General features: G+C 37.4%; 1 protein-coding gene across 1 annotated transcript in view; it reads right to left on the bottom strand.

Moving 5' to 3' along the window:
• The window catches only part of KCNN2 (potassium calcium-activated channel subfamily N member 2), a 523,285-nt gene that overhangs the window by 394,458 nt on the left and 114,493 nt on the right, over positions 1–14,334 (bottom strand). The window lies entirely within an intron of this gene.

Below are 14,334 nucleotides of genomic sequence, written 5' to 3'. Positions count from 1 at the left end.
CCTCTTTTAATTGAGAGATATGACAATAAGAGCATACTCCCTGTAGAACCATACAAAGTTAAACATCTGGAAAATGCATTGGAAATACATCTTTCCACCTTCCTTCAAACTCTGAGTTCTGTGTCAGCAGCAGCTGAGGTAGTAATTCTAGGACAACTCTACTACCATTTGAGAACGTCATCAAACTTTTAATTTGGCTAAGGGGTGTCCATATATCATCATATGCACAATTCTACTGGGCTGTTTATGGAATTGGCCGATTTTTCAAGACATCTCTAACTCTTATATGTTCTTTTTGTTGCAGCTAAAATTGTTACAGATAGTAATAGCAGATAAGAAATTCCAAACCTATAACTAACTTTCCTGACTCTCCTTATTACAACCTCTTTTACTGCCCCACTTAGTGGGAGAAAGGGGAGCTGGAGTGGAAAAATGGTGTAGTGAAAACACATTAGAATCAAGCAGGGGTATAGGTGGCACCTGAGTTTTGTCCCTGACCTGTTGCCATTTAATATTTCTTTAACTCAGTTTACAAAATTAAAAAATGACTTACAGGATTAATTCCAAGATCCTTTAAATTCTGTGATTTTTATTACCAGAAAGACCTAAAAGAATAATCATTTTTCTCAAATAACTCTACCCAATTATAACTCACATCTACTTATACCTGAAAGTTTCTCATTGATATTTGGTTTTTTAAAAACAATGAAGATGGCAATAGATATATCTGTATGAATCAATAAAAACAATTTTGGTTTGGTTTTTATTAGTAATTCATAAGTGGGCAGAAAAACAATGAACCAATTCTAATCCTAAAATGCTCATAAAACAACTGATGATATTCACAGAATTTATTTGTATAAAAATTTTTTTCTCTGATTTTGAGTCATTTTGCTTGTTATCAAACAAGAAATTTACACTGTTATCAAACTAGAATTTCTATCTAAAATTAAGGTGATCAAATGCTACGTGCCATTAGGTAGATGTTAAATATTCTAATCAAATTAGTCATAACATATTTTAGGGTTTAATTTTTCCATATCTGGACATTACTTTTATAGCAAGGAATCTTCCTAAAGTCAAAAAAGAGGAAGAAGACATGAGTATAGGCTGTGAAAAGCAATGTGAGAAAGAGCACAACCCTGTAAGATCCATAGGAGGGTATCAGGCAAGCATAATCCTAAGGTGTGACTGGGAATTGGCCATATAGACACATGCAAGCAAGGGCCAGGCACAAACTTTAAAGGACAAATAATTCATTGAGTAGCTGTGGTTTGCCTACCTGAAAATAAATCTCATACTCTAAAGGAACAATTTTTGAATATTTTAGTCCCAAGATCACTTGATAATTTTTAAAAATATTGAGGATCCCAAAAAGTTTTGTTTACATGGGTTTATCTATTCCTATTTACCATGTAGGAAATTAAAACTGAGGAATTTTTAATATATGTACTCATTAATTTTCAAGAAAAACAATAAAAACCATTATATGTGAACACAACAAATTTATATGAAGAATAACTATTGTTTTTCAGAGAAAAAGTGAGAAGTGTGGCATTATTTTAACATGCTTTGCAAATCCCTTTAATATCCAGCTCAATAGAAGACAATTGGAATTTCAAGTTTCTGCATTCAGTTGGTTGAAATAAGTTGCTTTGTTTAAAGTATATGAAGAAAATCTGGCTTCACATACTTAGAAAAGGAGGAGAATTTTAATTGCCTTCTAATTTAATTGTGGATATTGTATATGAACAGTTATATGAACTTATCTATAGTTTATGATATATCGTTAAATGAAAAATCCAACTGGCAGATCGACATGTAGAGTAAGTTCTGACTTTTGAAAAAAAATGTAGAGAGTGTATATGAATATGTAGATATGGCTGTATAAACACAGAGAAAGTGGAGGAAGAGTAAATAGTATATTATTTAAAATGATAACCTGTAGAACAGGGGTTCTCAACCTTTTTTGTTCCATGGACCCCTATGCCAGTCATGTGAAAACTACAGACCCCTTCTCAAAATGTAGCTGCAGGCAGTTTTATGACCCTCAATATCAGAGGTCAGAGAAAATAAAGATAATAAGTTGATTTTTTTCAAATCAAGCTCTGGAACACCCTACTTAAGAACCCCAGCTCTAAGAGATGTGGTCCCAAAAAACTACATCTGGATATTTAATATATTTTACCTTCTTATATGTACGTGTGTGTGTTTCTTTACTTCTCGAATTTAAACAAAAAGGTGAGGGAAGGGCATATGGAGGAGAATCCAAGCCACTTTCAGACTATCTGTGCAATGCATGAGGCCAGAAGACAGCATAAATTGTACGGAATCTTCAGTAAATATCTTTTAACTCCTAATTTAATATTTATCAGATCATTTATTCATGTGTGAAATAAACACCACAAAATTCTAAAATACAAGGACATTAAAAAAAAACACTTTCCATATGCCCTCTTGAGAAATACTTTAAGGTGTATTCCACTCAGATAAGAGAGAAAAATTGCAATTTAGGAATTAAAGAATAGAGTTAAGCATTTAAAATAGACACTGAGGCAGGCAGAGCTTCTCATGTAGAAACTATAGTATTTAATTCCTTTGTTTTTGGAAAGTTCCTTAGCACTTGTGCAATTGCCATAAAGTGTCACCAAGAATCAAATAAGCAACCCTGCCAACATATGAAAGTCAATAAGTGAAAATCTAGCAACAAAACTGAAAATTGGTAGCTTCAAACCAGTGTTTCTCTCCTTCCACCTTTGGTTTGACCTCGTCTATGTAACTTTTCCCCTACCATTCTCCCCCTTTACAGACGTCTAGGCCCCACCCTCAATAAATATGTTCCACCAATATAGTAGGAATCCAGGAATCTGTATTCAGCTTTGGGAATCATTGCTCTAAATTTTGGTAGTTTGTAGAATCAGATCGATTTAATAACACCATTATTGAATATTAATCTAAAAATATACATCCCAAATTCTAGCTCCAAAGAGAAACAAACATTTCGTTGCTGTATCCATTATTTCCACCCAATTGACAGAGAAATATATACCACCTTAAGGAAGCTATATTTTCTGATTTTTTATAAAAACATGTACATGGAAGTCAAGTGTAGAATCACATAACTTATTCATTTACACAAAAATATATTTTTTTGCAGGGTAGATATAGAGTATTTGTAAAAAATAAGAAAAAAAAAAGGTGGGGTTTGAACCAGGGTGCATGATCGGGTCATTTATACTCTTCATCTTTATAAAGTTTCCTCAAGGTCATAAAACCCTTTGTAGGAAAGAGTAGAAAATAGAGTAAGAAAAATATATTCATTGAACAGCTACTAGGTACCAAGTACTGTGCTAAATGCTGGAGATATGATGGTAAATAAAACAGACATGTCCCTGCCCTCCGTGACTCAGATTCTTTGCTGTACTTTGTCATAGATAAGATATTATCTGACTAAAGACAACAAATATACTATAGAATAGCCTCTTGAAAGATGTGGAATACATTAGCAACATTTCTTTCAAACAACAGAACATTCACTGGATCCACTGTCAATCTGTTTTCTAACAAAAAATTGCAAAGTTTAGAGTTGTTCTCAAATTCTCTCCACATGTCTGGTAAAAAATATTAACTAAACTGGAAGAATTATTACAAATTGAACACTTGGTAAATATCCAAGGCAGGAGTAAAAAGTTAATTTATCTTCCTACAATTCTATTTTTTTAAAAAATATTTTAACTTAATTTCATTAAAAAATATACTCTACTGTTTCCACATTCCATTTATAAAAATTGAATTTTTAAGTAAAGCATACTGTCAAAATAATTACTCTTTCTGTTGCTTTTCTAAAACTTTCCTTCTGTTTCCATTTTTCAGATATATAATATTATCGTGTTTCTTCTTCATCATTACTTGACCAAGTTGTGCTTGCTTATTTCTTTTCAACTTTTCTCATAAATTCTTTTGCCAGCTCTTTACCATTTTTGCTGCACTTTTCTGACTGCTTCTAGATTTCTAGAGCCAATGAGGTGATTAGAAATTAACAGTACTTAGTATGCTGCCTCTTTACAAGATTTAGATAAGAATTTTTATCACCCTGCATGGAAGTCGCACTATGTAAAACAAATAATCAGACTTAGGCTTGAAGTTATATGAAGTATTTTATTATTTAATTTACTCTTAGATCTTTTAGGCAACTTTCTCTTTCACACATGATGATGGCTCTGTGATCAGTTCAATTTAAGTAACCACAACTTAGAAATTATGCCTAAAGAGTCTATTATATGGCCCCCTCTGTGATGTGTGTCCATTGGACTTAGGTAGACTTAGAGAAGGGGTGGAGTAAGAGAACTAACATTATGAACCTCTTCCTAAATAAGGACTCCCATGGGGTTTTTTTTAATATATTTTTTATTGAAGTATATCATTCATACATGAACATGCATAAACAGTATGTGTATAGTAAACATTGTGAACTTACATAATAAACATGTATAACATATACAAGGGTTTCATACATCACCCCTCCACCAACACCTTGAATTGTTATAAAACATTTGTTACATACTATGAAAGAGCATTATCAAAATATTACTACTAACTATAGTCCCAATCTGACATTTGGTTTATTTTTCCCCCAACCCACCTATTTTTTAAAAAATATTTTTATTACAGAGTCTGTGAACTTAAAAACAATAATGCTTATGTATAGAATTCCCATACAACACCCCTTCACCAACACACTGCACCGTGGTGGAACATATGTTACATACAAATTATAAGATAATATCATTAGAATATTACCATCAACCATGGTCCATAGTGTACATTTGGTACACTTTTTCCATACACCTCCATTACCAATACAGTACATTTTTGGCATTGATGCAAGAATAGTATAGTATTGATGATAACCACAGTCTATAGGTTACATCAGTTGTAGTTTTCCCATGCTTCTCCACATTCCCACCACCCTGCAATAGTGATGTACATCTGCTCTGGCTCACAGAAGGACATTCTTGGATTTGTACCCTCAACCACAATTTTCATCCACCTCTAGATTCACCGAGTAATTCAATCCTTAGATTATTCTCTAGTTTTCTTTCACTTGACATTTACTTCCCCAGACTACCCTTTTCAGCCACAATTCCATTTATAAACCAGCTGCAACTCACTATAATGTGTTACAACTCTAGCAATTCCCACACTTTTACAATCAAGTTAATTAAAACTTCTACATACATTAAACATCAGTAGCTCTTCTCTACCCTCCTCTTATCTCCTAATAACATATACTCTAGGTTTTAACTCCATGAGTTTATTCTTCGTATTTATTTCGTATTAATGAGACCAGGCAATATTTGTCCTTTTGTGACTAGCTTACTTCACTTAATATAATATCTTCAAAATTCATCCATGTTATCATATGTGTCCCAATTTCATTTCTTCTTACAGCAACATAGTAGTCCATCATATGTATATACCACATTTTGTTTATCCATTCATTGGCTGATGGACACTAACGTTGTTTCCATTTTTTGGCAATTGTGAATAAAGCTGCTATGTACATAAGTGTGCAGATGTCTGTTTGTGTCATAGTTTTTAGTTCTTCTGAAGATATTCGTAAGTAGAGGAATTTCTGGATCATATGGCAGCTTTATATTCAGCTTCATGAGGCACTGCCAAATTGTCTTCCACAGAGGCTGCATTATTTTATAATCCCACCAACAGTGGAGTATGCCTATTTCTCTACATCTTCTCCAGCACTTGTTTTTTCAATAATGGCCATTCTATGTGGTGTTAGATGATAACTCACTGTTTTGATTTGCATTTCCCTAATTGCCAGTGATGGAACACTTTTTCAAGTGCTTTTTAGCCATTTGTATTTCCTCTTTGGAGAAATGTCTATTTAAATCTTTTGTCCATTTTTTAATTGGATTGCTTGCTCTTTTATTGTTGAGTTGTATGATCTCTTTAAATAGAATGGATATCAAGCCCTTATTAGACATGTAGTTTCCAAATATTTTCTCCCATTGAGTGGGCTGCCTTTTCACCTTCTTGATGAAGTCCTTTGAATCACAGAAGTGTTTAAGTTTGAGGAGATCCCATTTATTCATGTTTTCTTTCATTGCTCATGCTCTTGGCGAGAGGTTTAAAAATCCACCACCTACCACCAGGTCTTGAAGATGTTTCCCTACATTTTCTTCTAGGAGCTTTATGGTACTTGCCTTTATATTTAGTTCTTTGATCCATTTTGAGTTAATTTTTGTGTAATGTGTCAGATAGGGGTCTTCCTTCTTTCTTGTGACATGGATATCCTGTTCTCCCAGCACCATTTGTCAAATAGACTGTTCTGTCCCTGCTGGGTGAGTCTGACATGCTTGTCAAAAATTACTTGGCCATAGATGTGAGGATCTGTTTCTGAGCCATCAATTCAGTTCCATTGGTCTATGTGTCAATCTTTATACCAATACCATACTGTTTTTACCACTGTAGCTAGGTAATATAATATTATTTAAAGTCTGGAAGTGAGAGTCCTCCAAAGTCACTTTTCTTTTAAGATGTTTCTGGTTAGTTGGGGCCACTTACGTTTCCAGATATATTTGATAACTGTGTTTTCCATTTGTTTAAAAAATGCTGGCGGAATTTTTATTGGGATTGCTTTGAATCTATGTATCAATCTGGATAGAACTGACATCTTAATTATATTTAGTCTTCCAATCCATAAGAATGGAATGTTCTTCCAATTACTTAGGTCTTTTTAAATTTCTTGTAGCAATGCATTAGTTTTCTGAATACAAGTGCTTAACCTCCTTAGTTAAGTTTATTCCTAAATATTTGATTTTTTTAGTTACTATTGTAAATGGAATTTTTTTACTGACTTCCTCCTCAGAATGCACATTACAACTGTATATAAACACCACTGATTTTTGCATATTGATCTTGTATCCTGATACTCTACTGAAATAATTTATTAGCTCTAGCAGCTTTGTTGTAGATTTTTGACTTTTTAGACAAAGAACCATATCATCTGCAAATAGTGAACGTTTTATCTCTTCCTTTCTGATTTGGATGCCTTTTCTTTTTCTTGCCTGATTGCTCTAGCTAGAAACTTAGCATTATATTGAACAACAGTGGTGACAGTGGCCATCCTTGTCTTGTCCCTGATCTAAATGGGAAAACTTTCAGTCTTGCACCATTGAGTATGTTAGCTGTGGGTTTTTCACATGTGGCCTTTATCATATTGAGAAGTTTCCTATCTTTTGTAGTATTTTTATCAAGAAAAAATGCTGTATTTTTTCAAATGCCTTTTTTTGGCATCACTTGATAAGATCATATGATTTTTCCTTTATTCATAATGTGCATTATAAAAGAAAGGACATAGACACTGAGGAAGAGATGGAAGAAGCTGCCTTGCCACTGTGAATACAGGGCAACACTTATTGCAGTGATGGAAGACAAAACATCAAAAACAAAACTTTATCATTTTTTAATTTTTTAATACCCCAATTTATTTTTACTTTAATTTTTCTAAATTAGTTTGTATTCTATATCTAACTTTTAAACCCATCACTATATTCCATTTTACTATTAATGGAACCTGGCAATATATTAGGCTTCATTTTCGAAGAAGTTTTGGACCACAGAGAGGTTCAACTATGGCAGGGGAGGAATACTGGTGCCCTATTGATAGGGGGCACATGGTCAGGAGGGAGTTCTCTAGGGCATGTATACAGGGTACATAAAAAAGTTTTGACATTTTCATTGTGGTTACAGTTAAAAACGACAACTGAGGGAGTGCTGAGTTCCATGCCAGGGGAGCTCTATCACATTCCCCAATGGAACAAGAAAAATCCCCCAAGTGCAATGACTAAGATCAATAATGAAGGATGGTCCAACAACGAGCCCTTGATACTAAGGGCTGAAATAAGAACTAGACCTAGGGCTGCAGGGTGTCTAAGAGTTACCTCCTGAGAGCCTCCATGTTGCTCAAATGTGGCCACTTTCTAAGCTGAACTCAGCATGTAAATGCATTGCCTTCCCCCCAGCGTGGGACACGACTCCTGGGGATGAACCTCCCTGGCACCGAGGGATTACTACAAAGTACCAGCTGATGATGTAACTAGAAAACGACCTTGAATAAAAGGGTCAACTCAGCCCAGCAAAATATCTCAGCCTATATGTATTATCAGGTGTTAAAAATCCTTTTTGACCTTGAATAAAAGGGGGAAATGGAAAGGACAAATGAATTTATATGGCTATGAGTCTCCAAAAAAGAGTCGGGAGGTCATCAAAGGGGTTGCCCTTATGCACACCTCAGCAGGGTCCCAGAGACAGCCAAAGTAGATACAAGCCCAGGTATTGGCTCTTCTGAGGGCTACAGAGACCCACAGGCTCTATGGTCATGGCAGATGGAGTTCAGTGCCATGTCAGTTGGCCCTACTTTGGAGTTTGTGTCCCTGAGTGTGATGGAGTTGGATTCAGAGGTGATCTTTGTTCACGAGCCTCTCCTGTTACTTTTACCAGACCTGTGGTTGGCCCTGGGGTTTGGTGTATACTCAGGGGACCTGAATGTCTGAACTGTCCATATGATAGCCAGGCCCTGACCCTTAGCAGACTTGCAACTCCTACCCTCTGGTTTATTGGACTTACCCCAGGCAGCTAACAAGGAGGTGAAAAACATCAACCACCACACCAGGGAGCTGAGAGTACCTACAACTGCAAGTAGGAGAATTGCATCCATCATCCAAGTGGAATCTAAGCCCCCTCTTGATATAGATGTGGAGTGGACATAACCATTCCAAGGTCCACAGGATGGAGGAATAGAGTATGGATTAGAGTGGACTTGCTGATAGTCTATTCTGGAACTATTGTGATTAGCAGTGGAGGAAAATGTAGCATTGATGTGGAGAGGGTGGCCACTGTAGTTGCTGAGGGTAGGGAGAGGGAAGAGGAGATGTGATGTGGGGGCATTTTCAGTACTTGCAGTTGTCCTGGGTGGTACTGCAGGGACAGTTGCTGGACATTGTCTGTCCTGCCATGGCCTGCTGGGTGGACTGGGAGAGAGTGTAGACTATAGTGTTGACCATTGTCCATGTGATGCAGTGGTGCTCAGAGATATGTTCACCAAGTGCAATGACTGTCCCATGATGACGGAGGAGGTTGTTGATATGGGAGGAGTGGGGTGAGGGGGGTGGGAAGTATATGGGGACCTCATTTTTTTAAATGTAACATTAAAAATAAATAAATAAAGACAAAACAAATATATATATGTATATATATGGAGCATTATGCTGATTGATTTTCTTATGTTGAACTACCCTTGCATGCCTGGTATAAAACTCACTTGATTATGATGAATAATGTTTTAATGTGTTGTTGGATTCGATTAGCAAGTATTTTATTTAGGATTTTTGCATCTGTATTCATTAGAGAAATGCATCTGCAATTTTCTTTTATCATAATATCTTTATCTGGATTTGGTATTAGGGTGATACTGGCTTCATAGAATGAGTTTGGTAGCATTCCTTCTTATTCAACTTTTTGAAAGAGCTTGAATAAATTGGTTTTAAATCTTCTTTGAATGCTTGGTAGAACTCACTGTGAAACCATCTGGCCCTGGGTTTTTCATTTTTGGAAGTTGTTTGATGACTGTTTCGATCTCTTTATTTGTGATCGGTTTGTTGAGGTCTTCTATTGCTTCTCAGGTCAGTATATGTTGCTTGCGTGTTTCTAGGAATTTTTCCATTTCATCTACATGTTCCAATTTTTTGGCATAAAGTTGCTCCTAGTATCCTCTTATGATCTCTCTCACTTCTGTGGGGTCAGTAGTAATGTTCCCATTTTCAGTTTTTGTTTATTTATTTGCATTCTCTATTTTTCTTAGCCAGTCTAGCTAAGTGTTTTTCAATTTTGTTAATCTTCTCGAAGAACCACCCTTTGGTTTTGTTAATTCTCTCTATTGTTTTTTTGTTCTCAATTTCATTTATTTCTGCCTGATCTTTCTTATTTCATTTTTTGTATGTGCTTTGGGATTAAATGATGTTATTTTTCTAGTTGCTCCAGCTATGTACTTGGGTCATTAATTTTAGCTTTTTCTTCTTTTTTAATGTAAGCATCAAGGGCTATAAATTTTCCTCTCAGCACTGCCTTCGCTGCATCCCATAGGTTCTGATATGTTGTGTTCTTGTTGTCATTCATTTTGAGATATTTATTGATTTCTCTTGAAATTTCTTCTTTGACCCACTGATTTTTTGCCACTTGTTGATTTCCAGCTTTATTCCATTATGATCAGAGAAAGTGTTTTGTATAATTTCAATCTTGTTGAATTTACTGAGATTTGCTCTATGACTCAACATATGTTTTATCCTGGAGAAATATCCATGAGCACTTGAAAAGAATGTATATCCTGCTGTTTTACGTTGCAATGTTCTGTATATTTCTTTTAGGTTTAGTCCGTTTTTCATATTATTCAAGCTCTCTGTTTCTTTTTTTGATCCTCTGCCCAGATGTGCCATCCAATGCTGAGAGTGGTGTATTGAAGTCTGCAATTATGATTGTAGAGGAGTCTATCTCTCCCTTCAGTTTTGCCAGTGTTTGCCTCATGTATCTTGGGGCATCCTGGTTAGGTGCATACACATTTACGATTGTTATTTCTTCATGGTGAATCATTGCTTTTACTAATATGTAATGTCTTCCTTGTCTCTAATAACACTTTTCCTTTAAAGTCTATATCATCTGATATAACTACTCCAGCTATTTTTTTACTGGGGGGGGGGGCGGGATTACTGCATGCATGGAATATCTTTTTCCAACCTTTCACTTGAATTTTCATGGTATCATTGGGTCTAAGGCAAGTCTCTTGCAGACAGGATATAGATGGCTCATATTTTCTTATCCATTCACCAGTCTCTGTCTTTTGATTGGGGAGTTTAATTCATTAACATTCAATGTTATTACTGTAAAGGCAGTTCTTATTTCATCCATTTTGATATTTGGGTTTTTTCTGTCATTTTATTATCACCAGTCTTTTGACACTTTTATTTACTGTTACTGATACAGTCATCATTTCTAGACTCTCTTCCTAGCCTCTCTCTCCTGTCATATCTTTTCCAGCTAAAACACTACTTTTAGTATTTACTGCAAAGCCATCCTTTTTCCTATAAAATCTTTCAGTTTCTATTTATCTGGGAATATTCTAGTCTCGCCCTCATTTTTGAAAGATGAAATTCTTGGCTGGCAGTTTTTCACTTGCAGTATCAAATATATCATACCACTGCCTTCTTGCCTCCATGGTTTCTGATGAGAAATTGGCACTTAATCTTATTATGTACCCTTAAATGCTATGCAGTGCTTTTTTCCTGCTTATCTCAGATTCTTTCATTGTCTTTGGCATTTGACATTCTGATTAGCATGTGTCTCGGAGTTGGTCTACTCAGATTTATTCATATGGGAGTACGTTTTGCTCCTTGGACATGGATATCTATGTCTTTCAATAAGGTTGGGAAATTTTCTACCATTATTTCTTCAAATATTCCTTCTGCCCCTTTTCCCTTCTCTCCTTCTGGGACACCCAAAACATGTATATTTGCAAGTCTCTTGCTGTCACTTAATTCCCTGAGACCCTGTTCACTTTTTCCATTCTTTTTTTCATCTGTTCTTTTATATGTTCAACTTTCATAGGCCATGTCTTCAAACTCACCAATTCTTTCTTCTGCTTCTTCAAAACTGCTATTATATACCTCCAGTGTGTTTTTAATGTCATTTATTGCACGTTTCATTCCCTGAAGACCCTTATTTTTCTATGTATGCTTTCAAATTCTTCTTTGTGCTCACCCAGTGTCTTCTTAATATCCTTAATCTCTTTAGCCATCTCATTAAATTTATTAAGGAGATTTGTTTGAACATCTATGACTAGTTGTCTCAACTCCTTTATGTCTTCTGCAAGCTTATATTGTTCCTTTTACTGGACCAGATTTTCCCGTTTCTTGATATGGGTTGTAATTTTTTGTTGGCGTTTGCATCTGGCTAGCTAGATGTATTTATTCTGGGCACAGTTTCTCCCTTTACTTTAGGGCTTTTTTGTCTTTTCTCCCTTGCTCTTTGTGTAGTAGGAGTCAAGCATGTAGCTGATACTGTAAGCTATGGATGCTGAAGTGGCCCACATTGCCCCAGGAATTGATGAAGCTTCTTTCACCTTTCTCCTCTGTCCATGGTAGGGAGAGAGAGGCATCCTTGTATAATATTCCAAGTTTGGTAGCACAGGACTATCTGAAGTTGCCCGGAGAGACTGACGAGCTTCAAATCCCTTTCTCCCCTACCTTGAATGTGGATGGAGCTATAGTTGTGGGCATCAATCTATGCCATGTAGGTCCAAAATGACCACAGTTGCTCAGGTCCTCTGATGTAGCACCAGGCCCCTCCCTGCTGTGGGTGGGAATGGACCTTCTGGAGTGCCCAACAATCTAATCCATGTGGGATCAATATGCCTGCAGTTGCCCTGAGAGGCTGATGGAGTACTGTCCCCTCTGCCCTTTAGGGGATGGGAATGGAACCACCAACACCCAACTGTTCAGTCCCTGTAGGCCAAAAGTACCCACTGTTGTTCAGAGAGGCTGTGGAGACAGCAGATTTCTCCTATCCTATTGGGGGTTGGGGTGGATCCATAGGCATCAAACAGTCCAGTCCATGCAGGCCGAAAGTCTGCCATTACCCAGAAAGGCTGTGGAAACACCAGCCCCTCCTTTCCTATTGGGGGGTGAGTGTGGATCCACAAGTATCCACCAATCCAGGTTTTGTGGGCCAAAAGCATTTGCAGTTACCCAGAGAGGCTAAGCAAACACTGCCCATCTCTTGTCCTACTGGGGATGGGGGTGGAGCCACAGGTGTCCAGCAATTAGGTCTGTGCAGGCCAAAAGTGCCTGCAATTGTCCTGACAGATTGAGGGCACACCAGCCCCCTCCTATCCTATGGTGGAGCAGAGCTGGAGATGGACTTGGAGGAACCCAACAAACCAGTTCATGTTGGCTGAAAATGCCTGCCATTGCCTAGAGATGCAGAGGATACCTAGCTCCTCTCCTATCCTACTTGGGTGCAGGGATGCAACCCCAGGTTACTATTAGGTCTGTGCTGGTGAAAAGCACCTGCAGTTGTCTGGAAAGCCTGGTGCAGGTCCTGCCAACTTCTGCTCTGCTGGAGGTGGGGTTACAGCCTAGGCTAGGGCTGCAGTCCAACCTTGGTGGAAAAAAGTCAGTCCCTAACTTCATTGGATTTTTCAGTCAGCCCAGCTTCCCCTCATGCCAGGGGCAAGTCAAAATGGCAGCTACTGGACTCTTTCCAATTTGGACAGGCTGAAACCTTAGCTGATTCTAGGATTATACTTTAGCCAGCTGAGTCCACTAATCAGAAGCTGAAGTTGATGGAAAACTGTGTCTTCCTCTACCATTTATGGGAAATGGAACTTCTAACTCCAGTCACAGAACAGATCCTGAGGTGGTTTGCACTGCTAAAGTAGGATGGGCACTGGTCACTGCGGCATGGCTTGCAGTTTCCCAGAGAGGTGGTGCAGGTCCCCACAACTTTCTCCCTCCCAGAGGTGGGGTTGGGGTTTAGGCTAGAGCTGCAATCTAATATGGGTGGGAAGAAGCCATCCCTACCAGCTCCGTGATTTTCAAACAGCCCTAGTTCCCCTCATATTGGGGGCAGAGTCAAAATGGCAGCTACAGGTCTCCTGCTGACCTGGACAGGCTCAGAGTTTAGTTGTTTCTAGGATTATACTTTAGCCTGCCAAATTTACTAATCAGTAGCTGAAGTCAGTGCCACACCATGTCTTCCTCCCCAGTTTTTTAGGAAATGAAGTTTCCAACTCCATAGTTCCTGAGGTGGCTTGTGCTATGGGCACTGATGTCTGGAACGTGGAGTGCTCTACTCATGAATCCTCTCTGTAGATGGGCAGTCTCCTTCTTTCATACTTGCAAGGATGTTGCAAGTATGAAAGGTCCCCTGGGGCTCCCAAACTGTTACTTTAGATAGCTCTGGATGATTACTAACTGCCCTGGAGTATGAGCTGACTCCAGGAGTTCCTTAATCTGCTGCCTTCTTGGCTCTTACTGCCATGGTGTTTTAATAAATATTTGTGACATATATTTAGATTACTGAGATGGAGTTTCTACTATTACTTATTTTAAAAATAAAGTGTGACACATATTAAAATACAATTGAGGATATCATCAACATAGTAATGTAAGCTATCCCCTGGAAATATCTCCTCTGTGAATCAATTAATAAAAGGAAAAAATCCCACTGGCTTGGAGTCCTGGAGTATGAAAAATCATGGAG

This window comes from Dasypus novemcinctus, chromosome 2 (assembly GCF_030445035.2).
Source record: "Dasypus novemcinctus isolate mDasNov1 chromosome 2, mDasNov1.1.hap2, whole genome shotgun sequence".
Taxonomy (NCBI): Eukaryota; Metazoa; Chordata; class Mammalia; order Cingulata; family Dasypodidae; genus Dasypus; species Dasypus novemcinctus.
Note: the sequence above shows the minus strand (reverse complement) of the source record. Positions and strands in the feature narration are given on the sequence as shown.